This window comes from Aplysia californica, unplaced genomic scaffold, assembly GCF_000002075.1.
Source record: "Aplysia californica isolate F4 #8 unplaced genomic scaffold, AplCal3.0 scaffold00203, whole genome shotgun sequence".
Classification (NCBI taxonomy): Eukaryota; Metazoa; Mollusca; class Gastropoda; order Aplysiida; family Aplysiidae; genus Aplysia; species Aplysia californica.
In genome coordinates, this window is record NW_004797473.1 from 472,781 (window position 1) to 480,496 (window position 7,716).

Sequence of the window (7,716 nt, forward strand, 5' to 3'; positions counted from 1 at the left end):
GGGTGTTGATCTGAGTCAAGAGAAAGATCTTGTTTCTTTTTTAATGTAGGTGTTTTTTCGCCCACACTTACACAATTTAGAGAATTTAAGAGACGGACTTTGGCCCTGTCTGACATGGCCATCCTAGACTGAAAGTGATACAACTTACCATCAGAAAAACACTCGGAAAAAATTCCCCAAGAAGGAATCGAACTCGTGTCTTCTGAGTGGCACAGCAGTGCGCCTATCTGCTACGTTGAATACACTGGTACTATCCACATGTCTTTGAACTTGCTATCTAAAAACACTAAGGACTAACATGTGGATGGTTGTCAGGTGCTCTTATGCGGTTTTCTTCTTCTTTCCTATCAAACAGATGTCGCCCTTATTTCTCCTCCCTTTTGTGTTTGTTACTTTCTTGTAACACTTTTTGTATGCGGTACTTATATGACCATATCGTGCTGCAAGTGGCGTTGATGCTGCTATTGTTGTTACTGTTGCTATGGCTATTAGAGTTGGTCAGTAAGACAAATCCACTTTCATTGAACAAAGTTAGTTTCGGAGTCGGTAGACACGATACGAGGCTGACCGTGGTGGGAACTAAGTGAACAAAGAGAAAATGGATTTTGTATATATCTTTGTTCTTATAGGTCGTACTAAGCCATAAATCCATATCAACAAAATATCAAATTTGGAATCAGCTTTTGTGAACATAGATTTCATAACAAACTTGGTCAAACCAGCTTTTTCATTAAACAGATAAGTAACAATAACCTGTAACAAGAAGGCGTGCTGTGTTGATTTTAAACAATTTGACTGAAGCCTTGAATTGAGAAAAAGGTAAGCTTTTTAAAAAAAGAATCTTTTAGCCATTAACACTGGCCAAAAAGGAAGCGTGGAGTTGTGCTTACGGAAATAGAGAAAGAGAGGGAGGGCGGGGGAGGAGGAAGAGGCCAGTGCTTTGTGTGACTGACTCAGAAACAGAGTACACTGGAATAACAAGCTATGCTACCTCTATTGCTTGCCAAACTATACTTTTTCTTACGCAGGAATAGCGAGAGATTATTTTTTTAGAGGGGGCTCGATGCTAACTTTAAATAGTATATTTCTCTCTGCACGCTAGAGACTGTCATCATACATCCCATTGTGAAGTATCTGCAAGCTGTTGTTTTATAAAAGTCTTTGTCTTATCAGAATCGACAGCTGTCAACCATGACACCAACCTTCCCTTTCCTTGTTACAAATTCCTCCATGACTCTTGAAAGTGATAGCAAAGACGCTCAGAATGAAGCACAAACCGAAACATTATCACACAGCATCCACGGTGATCTAAAATCACCCTTATGTGTGGTCGCTCATTACAATTGGTCCATAATATATTTTGAGGGTCTCGACTGCTGTGAGAAATCTTGTTCAGGATACTAGTTTTTTGGTTAGTTTGTTGTAGTTGGGTTTTTTTTGTTGTTCTTAGGCTAGACTTTTGTTTGGACACGTCTTGGTGACAACAGCAGAACACGTGAAACCTCACAACAGACATTCCTACACACGGATACGGTAATTTTCCGAAGTTCTGGGTGTAAGAGTTCTCTGACAGAGAACAGCAGATCCTCCCCTCTCACATCCTTTCCTCAGGCAGCTTCCATCTCTGTCTGTCTGTCTGTCTGTCTGTCTGTCTGTCTGTCTGTCTGTCTGTCTGTCTGTCTGTCTGTCTGTCTGTCTGTCTGTCTGTCTGTCTGTCTGCCTGTCTCTCTCTCGCTTTCTCTCTCTCTCTCTCTCTCTCTCTCTCTCTCTCTCTCTCTCTCTCTCTCTCTCTCTCTCTCTCTCTCTCTCTCTCTCTCTCTTTCCCTTATTTTATTTTTTTATTTGGGGGGGGGGGGGGTCCTCCTAAGGGTAATTTGATTGAACAAAGATACTGAAAAATACTCAATAGCTGCTCTGTTAACGTCTCTGGTTTGATAGATTGGGCTCAAATAAAAAAGGGTGTTTTAAAATTACTCGAATGCTCTTTCCCATTCCAATCAAAGAAGGATACTGATTGGAAAATTTCACTCTTTAAAAGTACTTCTTTTTAACAAGGCCAAGTTAAACCTAAAAATGCTAACGCTTAGCTGCGTTCTAGGTCTTGATTGGTTCATTTGAGCAGGGGTCGTTCGTTACCCGGGCAATTCCGGCGACGTTCCCTTTTTGCCAGCTGGACAACTGACAAGGGACTTATTGCTTATAACAAGTTTCATTCAGTTTTAAGTAAATCAAAAGTAATATTTATCAAATTTCAAAACAGCAATTTGCCTATTTGAAGGCGCTCAAAGAGACAATAGGGCGTCAGTGCTGATATGTACCACTGCAGAGACTTTTTTACTAATTTAATCTGTTTACCAACGCTGCCTCGCAGATTGCTTGGAAACCGCCTTCTATCATGATGCGTAACTTCATTTGGCCGAGGCTCAAACCGAACATCGCGCTCTCAGAGGTGACGTCAGCCTTGACGTTGAATTCTACGAGATAATTTGTGGAAAGACCACTTCGCTGTGGCTTTTTTGTTACTTGCAATTGAACAATACGACTGTCTTGGAAAGTGTAATGAAAACACATAATATTTCTTTATATATATATATATATATATATATATATATATATATATATATATATATATATATATAATTCTAATGTCTCTAATTACGGTCAGGACATATCATTGTCAGCTTGGCTCTAATCTTAATTGCATTTTGATTGTTAAGCCACACATGGTTTCGCTTGTTGTTCAATACATTGCTTACTTTCATTTAACCGTACCCCGCTCATTGTCAGACTGGCTGTGACAAAGATCGCCGAGGCGATTTTTCCTTTCGTCAACCCGCAGCCACATCCCGGATCGTCAGCCACATCCCAACCTTCAAACTTCAATCTATTTATAGGTAGTTACCGGAACATGTATTTGGGGAAGTGATGTGCCGTGATAGTCGAGATATATTGAGATTGTTTTGGTCTCTCTTTACTCATCACCACGAGAATGTGTTGATGTTTTCCCCTGGACTCTGCCTTTACTGAAATCTCGAATCTAGATCCAGATCTAGAGTTGTAATCTAGTTGCAGGTTGCAGATTTCTGTTATCCAGTACATTCAAGAGATTAAATAAATTGGACTAGACTCTAGACTCTAGTAGTAGACTCTTCTACTTCTACTTCTAAACCTTCGAGATTGCAAAGGCCAAGCCTAGGCTTGTAAGGATTCATTTAGTTAAAAGTGTTGTTTAACACAAAGTCTAAGAAGTTAGCAAACCTAACACATTTTTCTAACGAAATGAAGCTTAAATTGACTTTTATATTGTCAGTAAGAGATCGTGTTTAATCACCTTATCCTTTAAGTAAGGAAGTGGCTATCCTCACCCGAGGTGAGAATGAAAATACCCTACGATCGACCTCTCACCACGGGTTAACTTGCTAGCGTTGGCTATTCTCACCCGGTGTGAAACAAGACCTGTTTTTCCTAATTTCGGAATACTTTCTATCGGTGTGGATGATCAAATTGACAAAAGCAAAGAAAAAAAATGATGTTATAGCACAAAGTAAGCTAATTTGATCGTCTACAAAGGTGTTATGGCTATTTCACTTTTCGAATCGAGCCGAACTACTCGGTTCGCCATTTTGTTTTGCCGGAAGTTCTCGCAAGATCTACTCTCTCTCTCTCTCTCTCTCTCTCTCTCTCTCTCTCTCTCTCTCTCTCTCTCTGTCGGCAATTTATTAAATCTGCAACCTGCAAACAACTAGATCTAGACTCGAGACTTTATAAAGGCAGAGTCAATGGAAAAACATAAACAAATTCGTGTGGTGCAGATGAGTAAAGAGAGACCAAAATAATCTCTCTATTGCGACAATCATTGCACATCACTTCGCCTAATACATGTTCCTGTAGATCTAACTACCTGTAAATAGATTGAAGTTTGACCCGTGTCAAAAGTTGAGATGTGGCTGACGAATCGGGATGTGGCTGCGGGTTGACGGAAGGGAAAATCGCATCGCCAAGTCGTTATATAGAATGAATTTATGCGAGTAGAGAAGCTATCAGCTGTCAAGAGTCTGGGCCAAAAACCATAGCCCTTCCTCCCACCTTTCTACAATATCTACAGACAGACACTTAGTTTCATACCTAGTATTTGACACTGTATCACACTTAAAACAGTGTTCTGAAAAGTGCTATTAAATAGCGATCGGTATTTATTGTGTGCAAACTTTGTTCAAAGCGTGTCTGTTACGTATATTGTATTTTATCAGATTCTATGGTTGATCTGCATGGGGCAGTTCTTATCATTTGCAAGGCGAGTGTACATCGAAATTTTGTGTGGGGATGTAGAAAGTTCGAGTCGTTGGGTTAACACAGGGGCCGTGACAAAGAGTTGGTTTCTTCTCACTTTCAGTTTGCTTTTTATATAGTAAGATAGTGTCTTTTTTCCCATGCCGATCATTTCAGTTTCTATCCATCCATCTAAACGACTTCAGTCAATGTCTCGAAACTCAAACTTTCTTTAAATGGCTTATGTTTGTAACTGTGGCAGATTGCTACTCACCTAAGAGGGTCACAAGCTTTACACACTCGTCAGAGGGTCAAGATTTTGTCTGTCCATAAAGACATGTTTGTAAAATAAAAACAAAAGAATTATCGAAAAAGTGTCGACGGAGCAGACATCCTTGCCAAGAAGGGAGCATCACAAACACAACCTCACAACCCAGTATCACAACCGACAGCCAAGAACATCATCAAATGTAACACCAGGGAGCAGTGGCTGAGTGGATGGGCAATGGGCAAAAGTAAATATTAATAAGGCGGCACAATCTCAATGTGCACCAGCCGAACAAAGCCCATAGAGGCAGTCCAAAAATAACGCGATTTCAGACCAGTTCACGATAGTTTATACAATTCAATGCACGTATTGTGATAGCTTTGGAGCAATCCACCGGAGTGCTCACAGCGATGTGCGATTGGTCCGTTGTCATGCCATTTATATCTCTAGCCATACCTTTGTAACCCTGAACTTGAGCAAGATCAACATGACGTAATTAGGTCACTGTGTTAAAAGTTGGAATGGTGTAGTGGTGAAAGTTATATTACTCGAATGTGTATTCCAATGCACGATGAATGAAGTTGATTGCAAATAAATTCAGTTCACCAAACAAAGTAACATAAAGAGAGTGAAAGAATTGGGCCATCAGCAACCCAAAGATATCAAAATAATACAACCAATAAAAAGTGGAGTGGCTTACAGTCAGCGTATACAAATTATACTCATTGTAGACCTAGATTAGGCCTATTGTTTCTCCTGTCTGCTTTTTGGAACTGAGGACCCCAAGTAGTCTAAGACAGGTTTTACTGATCTTGTTCATGTGAAACAACACATTAAAGTCACGAGTCATCAAGAGCGTACGTAAACAATGCCGTTAAGTATCATACTTTCCGACAAGTAGACATAGCAGCGTAGCCAGTCGTTGGTCATCGCATTGCACCGTCTCACAATAACAAACTGGTGAGAAATAACAGGCACGTATTGTGTAAGGTTATCTAGTGTATTTTGTTCTGTCAAACTCACGAACTCGCCCTTCGCGGTCATAAAAAGGGTGATTTGTTGGGGAACAGAGGTATTTTTTGCTGACGCTATGCAGGCTCTTCGACATTTTTTGCCTCTCCACAAAATGCATCTGCGTTCTCAGACGCTTTTGTCAGCGGAATATTTAATGGCCGTCTGAAACAAGGTGCAATTTACAGTCTCGACTAATTAGTTCAGTCTTCATTTTGAAAGGAGAGATCCAGCTCTGTCTTGAAGAAATTCAGTCTGAGCACTGGGACGATAATTTCATCCACAATGGTATCCTGAAAGTATTAAAGAGCGAAACAGTTCTCTTCTTTTTGCACTTTTTCAACAAAGTGTTCTCGCACGTTGAAGCTGTTTATGGGGAACCTCTAACACAGAAGTACACCGCCCATAGCAGCCTCACTAGCTCTAGGCACGTTTAAAGTAGCTGTCGATGAAACTAAAAACAGTTTTCGTGTTCCATCAACAAAACAGACCACAGAGAAACACGCTTCCAAGAGACGCAGACATTACAATACCAACGAAATTGCTGCAAAGCAGGCCTGTGACATAATAGTAACTCAAATTGTTGACAGTTTCTTGAAGCAAAATAAAATCAAAGCACTCTCAATCTGCAACTCCTCCAAATTCCAGGACCATTATAAGTCGTTTCCTTGAGTTCTTTTAGGATCGTTTACAGAAATATTACTGTTTTGCATAAAATCAAATTACAAACGGAATTATAAGTATTACATTGCAATGAAATATTTAAATCTGCTCAGTGTCGTATAATCCAGGCAGGGCCTTTATTCAACTCTGAAGGACTACAAATTCGAGACAACATTTAGTGAAGTTTGCAAAATACCAGAAATCGTACTGACTTTTATGTCGATCCACAAGGACATCATTGACAGCATGCCCAACTTCGTCAACAGAATAATGGACACTTTTGCTAAGGCAAAAGAACGAAAGGAAAACTTCTTCTTCAAATAGATTTTCTCAAAACAGGTAGGGTGAAGAAAACATTTCATTTACATGCCCTTGACTATTTTCAACCTGCTTTAACCTAACAGTGCACGCCAACATTTAAGACCCACGAGCCGCCCCTGCTGCCTCCCCAGACATCGGAAATACTCTATACAGCGACAAAGCACAGCTGAGGAAAACCTGTGAATTCTTTGCCATATCGACAGACCGAAGGGCTAGAACCCAAATGGCCGCTGGATCGGAAAAGTAAAGTAAAGAGTTATCGGTATGTTTGCTCCAAAGAGCAGAAGGGAGGAAGTTTTTGTAAAAGTGAAAACCAAGACATTGTTGTTATCGGTAAGGCCCCTCGTCCACTGGCCATTTTCGTCAGTTGCAGACCAGGCTCACGTGCAAATGAGCTTGTTTTCGTCAGTCACTAACTTCCTTTGCCTGACTGTGCGATTTTCCTGCATGCGCGCTTTTTCGTCAGTCCTAAGGGGACTAAGAAGCCTCGATTCGACTCATTTTGGAAGGAAATATGCATCTTTAAGTACATTTTTGCTTCTTCATTGCTCTTTACATTATCAATAAAATTGTATCTCTTTATAATATGTTGTATAATAGATTTGTGCAGAAAAAACAGCCAAAAATGGAATCAAAGCACTTGACCTACGCTATTTCGTTCTCGAGAGAGCTAAAATAGGCTAGGTTACACCTTGCCAGTACCCAGGTAACCCCTCACCCTGCTCGTATGAGCTAAAATGTATGCCAGGGATAGACTCTAGCCTCTGCATAATTTTTTAAAAAAGGCAGTCTTCTCTAGACCTATGCTTATGTCTTTATAGATCTACACACCAGACACAATGCTGAAGATGTAAATACATTTTTAAAAATCGCCTGTGCCTGTGCTGTCTGTTGTTCTGGTAATCATAACACACTGGGCTAAAAATAGGTTTAGCTGGTTTGACGCGGTGGACGAGGATCTTTTTGAGTCGGTTGCATACCATGCAGAAACTTCGTACTTTAGCCTGGCCTTGAAGCGATCTTATTTTAGTTGACGCGTTGACTCAGGCTTATTTGTTAAGTTTCTGCAGACTATCATATTTTCTCTTTTTCGCATTATGTACATAGAAATGTTTATACATGGAATGTGACCTTATCTCAGAAGTGCTCTACATTTTTTGCACGTGTATGTATGTATATATATA